The sequence below is a fragment of the Loxodonta africana genome, chromosome 12, assembly GCF_030014295.1.
Source record: "Loxodonta africana isolate mLoxAfr1 chromosome 12, mLoxAfr1.hap2, whole genome shotgun sequence".
NCBI lineage: Eukaryota > Metazoa > Chordata > Mammalia > Proboscidea > Elephantidae > Loxodonta > Loxodonta africana.
Window position 1 is genome coordinate 46,268,744 of NC_087353.1, and position 15,939 is coordinate 46,284,682.

Below are 15,939 nucleotides of genomic sequence, written 5' to 3' on the forward strand. Positions count from 1 at the left end.
TAGCACTGCTTTATTATTTTTAAGATTTTGATTCCGTGGGTAATATTCTATTGAAGGCCAACACACTGTGTAGGAGAAATGAAAAGAGGTTTAACCGCAGTCTCCACCATTAAGGAGCTTAGCGTCTAGAAGGTTATGGGACAGACACACCACGGTAGAAAAGTGATGAACGCCTTTTAAGAGGGGTATAATAAAAGTGCTATGGTTGCTCAGGGGGAAGGAACATTTACCCAGGATGGGGAAATGCTGCGAGCTAGGAAGAGCTTCACGTTCGTTACTAGGAACCCGAGCTGTAGCAGGAGCAGTAGTAGTAGTTCTACTGTTAATTTACCTTGAGACCGCAGAAAGAAAAACTAGGCTTGCAAATTAACCTGCTCAGATTTCTGTTTTCCATCCCGAAACTCTAGGAATTGGACGAATCATTAGGTTTCCTGGGACAATGACATCCGTCGATCTCCTAGTTGCATTGTTTTCCTGCGTCTACATCCCCTTCCTGCTTCGGTCTTTCCTTTCCAAGAGGCCAGAGCAGGAAATGAGAGCGGGTCCTTTAAATTACCCCTCAAAGGCTGGAGCCCTGGGATCCTTCGGGCCGGGGAGCAGGGGCGGGGCGCCGGGGAGCAGGGGCGGGGAGCCGGGGGACCCTGGCTTCCCACGCAGCCGGGGACGCCGTTGCGTCATGGCCGCTCTCAGCCAATCAGGATAGAGCTTGACGGGACGCATTACTAGGGCGACGGTCCGGACGCCTCTGTGCTTAGGAGTAGATTAGCGGCGGGTTCTTCCCGGAGGTTGTGACCCCTGCAGGTTCCCCAGCTGGCCTCTGCGATCCCCACGTTGTCGCGCGTCGTCCTCTGCCGTCACAGGTGGGAGGCTAGAATTGTCAGGTTGGGGTTACAGCGCTGGGAAAATGGCGGCGGCGGCCGGGGGATCCCCGAATCGGTGGCGTGGAAGTAGCAGTGTGCGCTGTTCCTCCTGAGCCACGGGCCTCTCCCGGCTGCGGCCCCAGGTAACGGCCACTTAATTAGGAATTTGGGAACCAACGCAGGTGGCGGCGTGTCCCGCTCAGGTGAGAGGAGGCGCGCGGAAGCGTCTGACGGAGGCGTGGGGGGCCAAGAGGTGGCGGGGAAGGGTTGGTTAGCGCTAGGTGGACTCTAAAGGAGGAGGGGTCGGGTGCCGGGTCCTGTGTGCAGACTGAGCACCAAGGCCTCCGGGCTCCCGACCGGTCTGGGAGCTGCGCCGTCCCTGGACAAAGTATTAAATGAGATGTGCAAAAACATATAAAGTGTCCACCACGTGCGCGGCTTGGACGTGAGCTGTTAAGGGCAGGGGCTGGTATACCTTGTCTGAGTATCCTTCGGCCTCCAGAGTCGTGTCTGTAGGTGCCAGAATAGCAGTGTCACAAAGAAAGGTAGGCCCTAGCCAGAGGCTGATGTCGTCTGGCCTTTAAGGTGTGTCTTAGTTTATACTGGAAACCCTGGTGGCGTAGTGGTTGAGTCCACCAGGCGCTCCCTGGAAGCTCCTGGGGCAGTCCTACACTGTCCTTTAGGGTCGCTAGGAATCGGAATGACTCGAGGGCAACGGGTTTTTATTTTATTTTAGTTGCCCATTTGAAGAGAACATAGATAGGGCACTTAAGTGTCATCATGGAGACATTTTCTTAATTGTTCGTTCCTAAGGCAGATTGATTCCCTGGAAGCATTTCATTTGTTTTTCGAGTTCATATACCAGTATTCGATACGCTTGTGGTTGTAGATCAGTAAGACTGGTGATTGGAAGTATTGAAGTATTAGTGAAGGCCTTAGAAAGATGACATGCTATTTATTCATATCATCTCACATAAACATCACCTCATTAAAGATAACTAAAAAAAAACAAACAACAACAAAAAAACAAACCAGTTGCTGTCGAGTCGATTCCTACTGATAGCAACCCTATGGAACAGAGTAGAACTGCTGCACAGGGTTTCCAAGGAGCGCCTTGTGGATTCGAACTGCACTGTAGCACTTAACCACTATGCCACCAGGGTTTCTGAAACATAACTACAAAAAAACCCACTGCCATTTGGGCAAATTTTCAAAAAACTGTCCTTTTTGCAAAGCTATTTTATATTAGTAAAAGAAAATTATTTAAAAAATTTTTTGAAGTTTTTTATTGCCACATGGTACTTTGATATGATGGATAAATAAGCATAACCTTTCTTTTTTTTGGATAGCAGGCTTTTTGGTGGAGTCCCTTGTTTTGTTATTGAGAGAGCCCAGTAGCACTTTATGTTTCAGTCATCAGTAGTCGATGTCTCTGGAATGCCCACTATGTGTCAGGCACTGTGAAAGTGAGGCTTCTCTTGCCTCTTAACTTGAGCAAATGGGGGTGGTTCATTTGTTCTGACTAGGTCCTGAAGCTGGCCGTTGCCGCCAATTATGAGGAAATAATAGGGGAAGCTGAAAAGAATCTTCTACAGTGAATCTATGAAGATTTAGTCATTTTGGCCTGGGTCTGGGGTTATGTGTAGTTTATAGTTTCAACTCTGCCACTTAAAATATCTTAAGAAAATTATATAACCTCTTTTTGCTTGGAGCCTTGGTGGCAAAGCAGTTAAGAGTTTAGCTGCTAACCAAAAGGTTGGCAGTTTGAATCCACCAGCTGCTCTTTGGAAATCCTGTGGGGCAGTTCTACTCTGTCCTATAGGTCGCTGTGGTTTGTGTTTATTTGTCTCTTTGTGCTTTATCTCTAAAGAGAGGATAGCATTTCTTGTCCAAATAGTCTCATTGTATCATGGGAAAAGGGCTTTAAAAAATTAAAAAACACAGTGATAATAGCTGGCATTTATTACTATGCATTTATTCTACCAGGCACTGTATACCAAGGTCATTATATATGCTACTTTAGTCATCCAACAGCATTGTGAGGTGGGTGGTTTTATCATCTTTGCTTTTTTGATGAGTAAAGTAAGGCTTAGAGAGGTTTAAGTAGTTTGTCTAAAATCACACAACTGGTGTTCTGATTACTGAGCTTGTGTTCCTAAACAGCACACTGTTACTACCTTCCTGTATCATATAGATGTTACATCTTAAGGGAAAATATATGAACAGAATTTTTAGCTTATATGGTTTGTGACCTTTTAGTTGTGTAAGTAATAACCATGATTTATTCCTTTGGTATCCAAGAGTGATTTGTGTGGTGATGATTACAGTTACTTTGGTTGAGTGATATATTCATCTTATCTTTGATGTCCATTATTTGAAAAGGCATTTTAAAACAAAGAGTTGTGACTAATCTCCAAAGGAAGAACAGATCAATAATTATGGAAGATTTTAGTTTTTATTAAATTCTTTAAAAGAAGAATAATTTGCTTGGTGACTTGTGTTAGTTTCATTGCTTTGAAATACTTCTACTAATTTTGAAGTCTTTATTTGTAGAAAAAAAATGACACAAAAAGTGGCTGGGGGCATTCATTCTTTCATTGACTCTTTATGGAATAGCCCTGCCAAGTCCTTAAGATGTAAAGATTAATTCCTAACCTTATCCTTGAGGAGTCTAGGGTTGAGAAGTTTATAGATTAGTGAATGAGACAGACAAATAAATGATTAATTGTGTTAGTTATCTAGTGCTGCTATAACAGAAATACCACAAATGAGTGGCTTTAACAAACAGAATAATTTTCTCACAGTTTAGGAGGCTAGAAGTCCATATTTAAGGTGCTATCTCTAGGGGAAGGCTTTCTTTCTATGTAGGCTCTGGAGGAAGGTCCTTGTCTCTTTGAACTTCTGCTCCTGGGTGATCTTCATGTGGTTTGGCATCTCTATTCCCCCATCTCTCTGGCTTGCTTGTTTAATCTCTTATATATCTCAAAATCCAACAGTAATCCTATCTCATTAACATAACAAAGACAACTCATTCCCAAATGGGCTTATAATCACAGGCATAGAGGTTAGGCTTTATATACAGCACATATATCACCCCAACCCCAGTGCCATCGAGTCAATTCTGACTCATAGCGACTCATAGCACATATCTTAGGGGGACATGATTCAATCCATAACATTCTACCCTCTGGCCCCCCAAAATTCATGTCCTTTCATGTGCAAAACACATTCACTCCATCACATCACCCCAAAAGTCTTCAATCAACTTCAAGTCCAAGTTCCATCCTGGGGAAAATTCATCTTCATTTGTGAACCTGTGAAATCTAGAATATAAGTTATACGTACAAGGTAGATGTTTCTGTTACAAACGGGAGAAATTAGAGGGCAAAAAGGGATAACAGGCACCAAGCAAGTCCAAAATGCAGCAGAACAATTTACATTAGACCTCAAGGCTTGAAAATAATCCTCTGATCTCTGAGACCATATATATAGGCAATGGCCCCACCCTTCAGATTCTGGGTGTTGGCTAGGCCCTCTGGATTCTGGGCAGAGGCCCCTGGCCCTGGGCTTCAGCTCCTCCTTCCAGGCCCTCTGGGATGGCAACTCTGCTCCCTCTGCTTTAGGCAGCCCCATTCTCCTAGTCCATCTGAGTGGTGATCCAACCCCCTTGGCCGTGTCAGGCCCTGTTGTTCTGCCCTGTGGGCATGGCAGCCCTGCCTCCTTGGCTTTGGGAGGCGGCCCCATCCGCTGATACATCTTAAGAGCAACCCCACACTCTGGAGCTGAGTTGGCAAATGTCATGGATTGAATTGTGTCCCCCCAGGATGTCTGTCAACTTGGCTAGGCCATGATTCCTGGTATTTTGTGATTGTCCATCATTTTGTCATCTAATGTAAATTTTTCTATGTTTTATAAATCCAATCTCTATGATGTTGATGAGATGGCATTAGCAGCAGTTGTGTTAATGAGGCAAGACTCAATCTACAAGATTGGATTGTGTCTTGAGCCAGTCTCTTTTAAGATATGAAAGAGAAAAGCAATCAGAGAGACATGGGGAACTCATGCCACCAAGAAAGCAAATGCCAGGAACAGAATGCGGCCTTTGGACCCCAAGTTCCTGCTCTGAGAAGCTCTTTGACCAAGGGATGATTGATGACAAGGACTTTCCTCCAGAACCGACAGAGAGAGAAAGCCTTCTCCTAGAGCTGGCGCTCTGAATTTGGACTTCTAGCCTCCCAGACTGTGAGAGAATAGATTTCTCTTTGTTAATAAAGCCATCCAGTTATGGTATTTCTGTTATAGCAGCACTAGATAACTAAGATGAATGCAACACCGTTTCTCTTCGAGTTGTCATTCCCAGCATAGTAGACTATATGATTGTCTGATTCAAAATGGCCAGTACCAGTCCATTTCAGCTCACTAATGCCTAGGATATTGATGCCTAGGATATCGATGTTTATGCGTTCCATTTCATTTTTGACGATTTCCAATTTTCCTATATTCATACTTCGTACATTCCAGGTTCTGATTATTAATGGATGTTTGCAGCTATTTCTTCTCATTTTGAGTCATGCCACATCAGCAAATGAAGGTCCCGGAAGCTTTACTCCATCCACGTCATTAAGGTCGACTCTACTTTGAGGAGGCAGCTCTTTCTCAGTCATCTTTTGAGTGCCTTCCAACCTGGGGGGCTCATCTTCCAGCACTGTATCAGACAATGTTCCGCTGCTATTCATAAGGTCTTCACTGGCTGATGCTTTTCAGAAGTAGACTGCCGGGTCCTTCATCCTGAAGTACAGTGCTGTCAGTAATAGGATAATATCCATACGCCTACAAGGAAGACCAGTTAATACGACTGTTATTCAAATTTACGCACCAACCACTAGGGCCAAAGATGAAGAAATAGAAGATTTTTATCAGATGTTGCAGTCTGAAATTGATCAAACATATAATCAAGATGCATTGATAATTATTGGCGATTGGAATGTGAAAGTTGGAAACGAAGAAGGATCAGTAGTTGGAAAATATGGCTTTGGTGATAGAAACAATGCCGGAGATTGAATGAAAGAATTTTGCAAGACCAATGACTTCTTCATTGCAGATACCTTCTTTCACCAACATAAACGACGACTATACACATGGGCCTTGCCAGATGGAACACACAGAAATCAAATTGACTCCATCTGTGGAAAAAGACGATGGACGAGCTCAATATCGTCAGTCAGAACAAGGCCAGGGGCCAACTGTGGAACAGATCATCAATTGCTCCTATGCAAGTTCAAGCTGAAACTGAAGAAAATCAGAGCAAGTCCACGAGAGCCAAAATATAACCTTGAATATGTCCCACCTGAATTTAGAGACCATCTCAAGAATAGATTTGTTGCATTGAACACTAGTGACTGCAGACCAGACGAGCTGTGGAAGGACACCAAGGACATCAACCATGAAGAAAGCAAGAGGTCACTGAAAAGACAGGAAGGAAAGAAAAGACCAAGGTGGATGTCAGAGAAGACTCTGAAACTTGCTCTTGAGCATCGAGCAACTAAAGCAAAAGGAAGAATTGATGAGGTAAAAGAACGGAACACAATATTTCAAAGGGCCTCTCAAGAAGACAAAGTAAAGTATTATAATGACATGTGCAAAGAGCTGGAGATGGAAAACCAAAAGGGAAGAACACGCTCGGCTTTTCTCAAGCTGAAAGACCTGAAGAAAAAATTCAAGCCTCGAGTTGCAACAGTGAAGGATTCCATGGGGAAAATATGAAATGATGCAGGAAGCATCAAAAGAAGATGGAAGGAATACACAGAGTCGTTATACCAAAAAGAGTTAGTCGATGTTCAACCATTTCAAGAGGTGGCATATGATCAGGAACCGATGGTACTGAAGGAAGAAGTCCAAGCTGCTCTGAAGGCATTGGCGAAAAACAAGGCTCCAGGAATTGATGGAATATCAATTGAGATGTTTCAACAAACAGATGCAGCGCTGAAGGTGCTCACTTGTCCATGCCAAGAAATATGGAAGACAGCTTCCTGGCCAACTGACTGGAAGAGATCCATATTTATGCCTATTCCCAAGAAAAGTGATCCAACCGAATGGAAATCATAGAACAATATCGTTAATATCACATGCAAGCAAAATTTTGCTGAAGATCGTTGAAAAGCGGCTGCAGCAGTATATCGACACGGAACTCCCAGAAATTCAGGCTGGTTTCAGAAGAGGACGTGGAACCAGGGGTGTCATTGCTGATGTCAGATGATATCCTGGCTGAAAGCAGAGAATACCAAAGGGATGTTTACCTGTGTTTTATTAACTATGCAAAGGCATTCAACTGTGTGGATCATAACAAACTATGGATAACACTGTGAAGAATGGGAATTCCAGAATACTTAGTTGTGCTCATGAGGAACCTTTACATAGATCAAGACGCAGTTGTTCGGAGAGAACAAGGGTATACTGATTGGTTTAAAGTCAGGAAAGGTGTGCGTCTGGGTTGTATTCTTTCACCATACCTATTTAATCTGTATGCTGAACAAATAACCTGAAAAGCTGGACTATATGAAGAAGAATGGGGCATCAGGATTGGAGATGACACAACCGTGCTTGCTGAAAGTGAAGAGGACTTGAAGCACTTACTAATGAAGATCAAAGACCACAGCCTTCAGTATGGATTACACCTCAACATAAAGAAAACAAAAATCCTCACAACTGGACCAATGAGCAACATCATGATAAACAGAGAAAAGATTGAAGTTGTCAAGGATTTTATTTTACTTGGATCCACAATCAACACCCATGGAAGGAGCAGTCAAGAAATCAAAAGATGCATTGCACTGGGCAAATCTGCTGCAAAGGACCTCTTTAAAGTGTTGAAGAGCAAAGATGTCACCCTGAAGACTTAAGGGGCACCCCACCCAAGCCATGGTATTTCCAATTGCATCATATGCATGTGAAAGCTGGACAATGAATAAGGAAGACCGAAGAAGAGTTGACGCCTTTTAATTGTGGTGTTGGGGAAGAACATTGAATATACCATGGACTGCCAAAAGAACGAACAAATCTCTCTTGGAAGAAGTGCGGCCAGGATGCTCCTTAGAAACAAGGATGGCGAGACTACGTCTGACATACTTTGGACATGTTGTCAGGAGGGTTCCATCCCTGGAGAAGGACATCATGCTTGGCAGAGTACAGGGTCAGCGGAAAAGAGGAAGACCCTCAATGAGGTGGATTGACACAGTGGCCGGAACAGTGAGCTCAAGCATAACAACAATTGTAAGGATGGCGCAGGACCGGGCAGTGTTTCGTTCTGTTGTGGATAGGGTCGCTATGAGTCGGAACTGACTCGACGGCACCTAACAACAACAACAACAGATAACTAAGACAGCGAAGACCCAACTCTTTAATACATGGCAGGCTGTGGCCCCCACCCTTTGAGATCCAGGAGACCGTAGCCCAACCCTTTGAAACCAAGAAGGTTCTGCTTCCTGTTTTCCTTCCAACATTTCTGCTGATCTCCAAGCTGCTCCAGGGATGATCCTTTTCTTTTCTTGGAGGACACAGGTGTAGCTCCCTTGGCCTGGTTTTTTCATGTAGAATTCCGAGAAGCAGACATTTTTTTCTATACTTTCATTCTTTCTCTGTCTCTTTGAGTCTAAGCTGATGAATTTTCTGCGGTGGTAGTTGGTTGGAGTCATAAGTCACAGGCTTCCTCTCTTTAACAAAAGATTGTGAACCACATCATTGGTGAACATTCTAGGGCACGTGTCCTTAGTTCGTACAGCAAAATTTTCCAAATCTTTAAGTTCCGTTTTCAATTTTACGTAGTTAATTTTTACATCCATCTCCTTCCTCTTACATTTTACCATAAGCAGTATGGAGAAACCATGCGGCCCCTTTAAGATCTTAGAAATCTCATCAGCCAGATATCCAAATTGATCACTTGGACGTTCTGCACTTCCACCAAGTATTGAACATAATTCAGGCAAGTTCTTTGCCACTGCATAAAAAGCATCACCCTTTGTCCATTGTCCAATCATATGTTCGTTTTCTTTTAAAGCCACACCAGAAGCACATTTAACATCCACATTTCTAGCAACATTCTACTGCTGGTGCCATACGTATTCTCTAAGATGATAGAGACTTTCTTAGTCATTTAATGTTGCTATAACAGAAATATTGCAAGCGGATGGCTTTAACAAAGAGAAATTTAGCCTCTCACAGTCTAGGAGGCTAAAAGTCCAAATTCAGGGTGCCAGTTCTAGGGGAAGGCTTTCTGTCTTTATCTGCCCTGGGGGAAGGTCCTTGTCATCAATCTTTGCCTGGTTTAGAAGCTTTTCAGCTCAGGGATGCTGGTTCCAAAGGATGTGCTTCCCTCCTTGTCCTTGTTCTTGTTCTTGATGGCATGAAGTCCCCTGTGTCTCCACTCGCTTCTCCCTTTTATGTCTCAGAAGAGATTGATTCAAGGTACAACCTAATCTTGTTAATGAGTCCTGTCTCCTTAACATAACTGCCTCTAATTCTTCCTCATTAACATCATAGAGATAAGATTTACAACACATAGCAAAATCACATTAAATAACAGCATGGTAGACAATCACACAATACTGGCAGTCATAGCCCTAGCCAAGTTGACATACCTTTTTGAGAGACATAATTCATTCCGTAACAGAGACTTTCTCTGTAGCTTTCCACACTCCTTCTGAGCCCGCACCAGAATTGCCTTAAACATCCATAATTCTACCAGCAGTCTCTTCAGCAGCCTTTTCAAGGCAATTTAGGCTTTTAGTGGTTAAACCACAAACCCGTTAACCATTGAGTTGAGTCCAAATGCTAATGACCCTATAGGACTGAGTAGAACTACCCTATAGGGTTTCCAAGGAGCAGCTGGTGCATTGATACTGCCAATGTTTTGGTTAGCAGCCGAGCTAATAACCACTGTGCCACCAGGGCACTGTCTTAGTTATCTCGGGCTGCTACAGCAGAAATAGCACAAGTGTATGGTTTTAACAAAGAGAAATTTATTCTCTTGTAGTCTAGGAGACTAGAAGTCAGGAGAAGGCTTTCTGTCTCTGTCAGCTCTGGGGAAAGGTCCTTGTCATCAAGCTTCCCCAGTTGAGGAGCTTTTCAGTGCAGGGACCCCAGGTCCAAAGGATATACTCTTTCAGCTCTTGTATCTTGGTGGTATGAGGTCCCCATGTCTCTCTGCTTGCTTCTCTTATAGCTCAAAAGAAATTGGCTCCACATATAATACAGTCTTGTACATTGAGTCTTGCCTCATTAACATTGTTGTTGTTAGGTGCTGTCGAGTCCGTTCCAACTCCTAGCGACCCCGTGTGCCATAGAACGAAACACTGCCCGGTCCTGCGCCATGCTCACAATCGTTATGTTTGAGCCCCTTGTTGCAGCCACTGTGTCAGTCCATCTCTTTGAGGGTCTTCCTCTTTTCTGCCAACCCTGTTCTTTACGAAGCATGGTGTCCTCCAGGGACTGATCCCTCCTGACAACATGTCCAAAGTATGTAAGATGCAGTCTTGCCATCCTTGCTTCTGTGGAGCATTCTGGTTGTACTTCGTCCAAGACAGAGTTGTTCATTCTTTTGGCAGTCTGCAGTATATTCAGTATTCTTCGCCAACACCACAATTGAAAGGCGTCAATTCTTCTTTGGTCTTCTTATTCTCTTTGTCCAGCTTTCACATGCATATGATGCGGTGAAAATACCATGTCTTGGGTCAGGCGCACCTTAGTATTCAAGGTGACAACTTTGCTTTTCAATACTTTAAAGAGGTCCATTGCAGCATATTTACCCAGTGCAACGTGTCTTTTGATTTGACTGCTGCTTCCGTGGGTGTTGATTGTGGATTCAAGTAAAATGAAATCGTTAACAACTACAGTCTTTTCTCCGTTTATCATGATGTTGCTTATTGGTCCAGTTGTGAGGATTTTTGTTTTCTTTATGTTGAGGTGTAATCCATACTGAAGGCAGTGGTCTTTGATCTTCATCAGTAAGTGCTTCAAGTCCTCTTCCCTTTCAGCAAGCAAGGTTGTGTTATCTGCATAACGCAGGTGGGTGATGAGTCTTCCCCCAATCCTGATGCACTGTTCTTCATATAGTTCTTCATATAGTCCAGCTTCTCAGATTATTATCAATTGTTATCAGATTCTAACAGATTGAATAGGTATGGTGAAAGGATACTACAACCCTGATGCACACCTTTCCTGACTTTAAACCAAACAGTATCTCCTTGTTCTGTCTGAACAACTGCCTCTTCATCTATGTATAGGTTCCTCATGAGCATAATTAAGTATTCTGGAATTCCCATTCTTTGCAGTGTTATCCATAGTTTGTTATGATCCACACAGTTGAATGCCTTTTCATAGTCAGTAAAACACAGGTAAACATCTTTCTGGTATTCTCCGCTTTCAGCCAGGATCCATCTGACATCAGCAATGATAACCCTCATTCCATGTCCTCTTCTGAATCTGGCCTGAATTTCTGGCCGTTCCCTGTCGGTATACTGCTGCAGTCGCTTTTGAATGATCTTCGGCAAAATTTTGCTTCTGTGTGATATTAATGATTCTGTTCAATAATCTCTGCATTTGGTTGTTGGGTCACTTTTCTTGGGAATAGCCATAAATATGGATCTCTTCCAGTCGCTTGGCCGGGCAGCTGTCTTCCAAATTTCTTGGCATATATGAGTGAGCACTTCTAGTGCTGCATCCATTTGTTGAAACATCTCAATTGATATTCCATCAGTTCCTGGAGCCTTGTTTTTTGCCAATGCCTTTGGTGCAGCTTGAACTTCTTCCTTCAGCACTGTTGGTGCCTGATCATATGCTACCTCCTGAAATGGTTGAATGTCTACCAGTTCTTTTTGGTATAGTGAATCTGTGTATTCTTTCCATCTTCTTTTGATGCTTCCTATGTTGTTTAATGTTTTCCCCATGACATCCTTCACTATTGCAACTCGAGGCTTGAATTTTTTCTCCGTTTCTTTCAGCTTGAGAAATGCTGGGCGTGCTCTTCCCTTTTGGTTTTCTATCTTCAGCTCTTGGCACATGTCATTATAATTTACTTTGTCTTCTTGAGTAGCCCTTTGAAACCTTCTATTCATTTTTTTTACTTCATTGCTTCTTCCTTTTGCTTTAAAAAAACCAAACCAAACCCAGTGCCGTGGAGTCAATTTTGACTCATATTGACCCTATAGGGCAGAGTAGAACTGCCCCATAGAGTTTCCAAGGAGCGCCTGGCAGATTTGAACTGCCGTCCCTTTGGTTAGCAGCCGTAGCACTTAAGCACCACTCCACCAGGTTTTCCCCTTTTTCTTTAGGGGCTTGATATTCAAGAGCAAGTTTCAGGGTCTCTTCTGACATCCATTTGGTCTTTTCTTTCTTTCCTGCCTTTTTGGTGACCTCTTGCTTTGTTCGTGGATGATGCCCTTCCGTAACTCATCTGGTCTTTGGTGATTAGTATTCAGTGTGTCAAATCTGTTCTTCAGATGGTCTCTAAATTCAGGTGGGATATACTCAGTGTTGTGCTGTGGCTCTCGTGGTCTTGCTCTCCTTTTCTTCAATTTCAACTTGAACTTGCATATGAGCAATTGATGGTCTGTTCCACAGTCGGTCCCTGGCCTTGTTCTGACTGAGGATATTGAGCTTTTCTAGTGTCTCTTTCCACAGATGTAGTAGATTTGATTCGTGTGTATTCCATCTGTATTAACATAACTGCAACTAATCCCACCTCATCAACATCATAGAAATAGGATTTATAACATAGGAAAATCACATTAGATGACAAAATGGTGGACAGTCACACAATACTGGCAATCACGGCCCAGCCAAATTGATGCATGTATTTTTGGGGGACACAATTCAGTCTATGACAGGCACTCTGAAACTCTTCTAACCTCTACCCATTACCCAATTTCAAAACTGCTTCCACATTTGAGGTATCTGTTAGAGCAGCACCCCACTCTTCCAGTATCAAATCCTGTCTTAGTCATCTAGTGCTGCCGTAACAGAAGTACCACAAATAGGTGACTTTAACTGGCAGAAATTTATTTTCTCACAGTTAGGAGGCTAGAAGTCCAAATTTAGGGTGCCAGCTCTAGGAAAGGCTTTTTTTCCTCTGTTGGCTCTGAAGGAAAATCCTTGTCTCTTTGAGCTTCTGCTCTGGGGCAGCCTTCATGTGGCTTGGCATTTCTCTTCCCACATCTCCCCTTCCTTAGCTTGCTTATTTAATCTCTTTTATATAACAGAACAGATTGAATCAAGACACACCCTATACTAAAAAAGCCTTATTAACGTAACAAAGGAAACCCATTCCCAAATGAGATTATAACCACAGGCATAAAACCAAACAAAACGCACTGCTAGTTTCCAAGGAGCGCCTGGTAGATTCAAACTGCTGACCTCTTGGTTAGCAGCTGTGGCACTTAACCACTATGCCATCAGGGTTTCCACCACAGGCACAGAGGTTAGGATTTACAGCACATATTTTGAGGGGACACAATTCAATCTGTAACACTAATGCAGTGTGATAAGTACTCAAATGTAGTTGTGATGAGCACATCGAGCTGCAGGACACATAGAAGGGCCTGGTTACTATTGTTATGGTGGGCTTTGCCTAGAGAGGAAGGGAGCTGACTGCTGCTGGATAAACGGAGAAAGAGAATTTTGCTGTAGGAGGAAGCATTGCAAAGTCAGGATGAGTAAGAGTGTGTGGGTGTCCAGGGGTCAAACTTGAGTATTGCAGGAGGGTCCAGGAATGAAACCAGGAAAGGTTAGAGCCATACTAAAAGTTCTCAGCTAAGAGAGTGACCTCATCCTGTGGGGCAGTGGGGATCTTTAGAAGGATCTGAATCAGGTGAGTTACATGATCTGAAGAGGTGACAGGTGAAAGAATGTAAGGAGGAGAGGCTGAAGGACAGTTTTCATACTCCCTATGTGAGATGGTGAGGGAGTGCACGTGGCATTGGTAATGGCAGAGCAAAGCTCAGATTCCACATGCATTTTGAAAGCAAAATGGGAGATTGACTGGGGGTGAAGAATAACAGGGTGGGGAGGGAAACAGCACGGCTGGGCTAGTAGAAGACTGTAAGATTGTTTTTGCTTTTTTTTTTTTTTTGTTTTAAGGAGCTCTGGTGGCACAGTAGTTAAAGTGCTCAGTTGCAAACTGAAAGGTTAGTGGTTTGAACCCACCAACTGCTCGGAAGAAGAAAGATGTGGCAGTCTGCTTCAGTAAAGATAATGGCCTTGGAAACTCTATGGGGCAGTTCTACTCTGTCCTATAGGAACATTATGAGTCGGAATTGACTAGACCGCAATGGGTATGGGTTGCTTGTTTTAGTAACTATATAGTTGGAAATTGGAGATATTAACTGATTTAGGAAAAAGGGTAGGGCAAGGGGGTTCTTAGGGGGAGTTTGCGCCTGGATTTCAGATTATAAACCCTCTGAAGTTGTTGGGTTATAATAAATGTAACAGGACCAGGCATTTAACTTCCTCCAGGCCTCTGATTTCTGAGACTACATAAAATGTAATTATACCCTTAAATATCAGCAGGGTCTAGTGTTTTTTTTTTTTTTTTTTTTTTCTAGTGTAGTGGTGGCTCCATTGCAGGAGAGCCACTCACAGAAGAGCCATTGTATGTACTTTGATTTTTTTTCTTTTCTTTCATAATTAGTATTTTATTGGTTGTTTTGAAGATCAGTACAGAGACATTATGAACAATTTGTATACAATACTTAATGTACATACCAAAAATCTAAAAAGCCACGTAGTTAGAATTTTTTTTCTCCTGCGCTGAGAATCTTCCAGACCCAGGGGAAGATTGACACCAAGACACATGTAGATCTCCAAGGAACACCAAGTTCACAGATGTTGAGAGGAGACAAGGATCCTCCTCTAGAGAGAGAAAGCCCTCCTCTGGAGCCGGTGCCCTGAATTTGGACTTCTAGCTTCCTAAACTGTGAGAGAATAAATTTCTGTTAAAGCCATTCACTTGTGTATTTCTGTCACAGCAGCAGTAGATAACTGAGGTGCCTTTGGGGTGAAACGCTGGAATAATGGATGTTAGCGTTTTTTTTTTCTCTTTTATTTTGCATTATGATTTTAGTATACAGTCATGCGTTGCTTAATGTCTGTGATACGTTCTGTGAAATAGGACATTATGTGATTTGGATGTTGTGCGAACACCATATTATATACAGGCAGTCCCTGGGTTATGAGCGCCCAGCTTACAGACAACCTTGTAGTTAGAAACTGTAAAGCCTGTTATATTGAAAATTTGACGTACCAGTGAGGGGAGTGGCATTGGCCAGGCAGCCTAGCTTCGTGAAGGCTCTTGGCTCACTGTGGCCTGCAGGCACCGGGCAAACGCCCTTTTTGCCACCAACATGCCCAAGAGGAAGATCATCTCAGCTGAAGGCGTGGTGAAAGAGGAGGCCAAGAGGAGATCTGCAAGGTTGTCAGCTAAACCTGTTCCTACAAAAGTGGAGACCAAGCTGAAAAGGCAGCAGGAAGGGATATAGCTTCAGACAAAAAAAGTGCAAACAAAAGGGAAAAGGGGAGCAAAGGAAAAACACCTGAAGCGGCCAACAAGAAACTAAATGGAGAAACTAACAGCAAGGAGAGTCCAGCCTCTGAAGAACAGGAGAGAAAGCAGCCAAGTCTGCTGAATGTTTGCCTGCCATATCTTATCAGTGTCCCTGTATCCCCTTGTACAACCCAAAGGAATATTTTTATCAACTATTTTGTAAATGCAAGCTTGTTTCATAGCTGTAGAAACATTTTTAAGGAGTAGGAAATCCCACTTCATCCCATTTTTTAAGGGTAAATTTTTTTTTTTAAAGAGGTGAAATCATTTGTTGGCCTTTTTTCTCTCCTTTTGATATAGTCAGAAAATAGGGGGATGTTGAATTGTGGAAGGTTTGACAGTCTTGGGTGTCAACGTAATAGTCCACAAGATGGGTTGGCAGTTTTTATATCCCATAATACAAAGCATCCTTAATAGCAATTTGGAGTTGCAGTCATGCATTTATATGTCTTCAACATTTTAAATTACTTCCATTTCCATGTTCTTTAG

At 43.0% G+C, this 15,939-nt stretch overlaps 1 protein-coding gene across 9 annotated transcripts in view; it reads left to right on the plus strand.

The window, feature by feature from the left end:
• The first annotated feature begins 675 nt into the window (after window positions 1-675).
• LCLAT1 (lysocardiolipin acyltransferase 1) overlaps window positions 676-15,939 on the plus strand; it is a 438,576-nt gene continuing 423,312 nt past the window's right edge. For 3 of the 9 annotated variants that reach the window (XM_064295179.1, XM_064295183.1, XM_064295182.1), the window contains exon 1: window positions 681-1,063. The gene's annotated coding sequence lies outside the window, so the exon portion shown is untranslated. Of the gene's footprint in view, window positions 1,064-15,939 lie in introns of all 9 variants that reach the window. The other 6 variants (XM_064295180.1, XM_064295184.1, XM_064295193.1 and 3 more) reach the window with 5 other exon arrangements.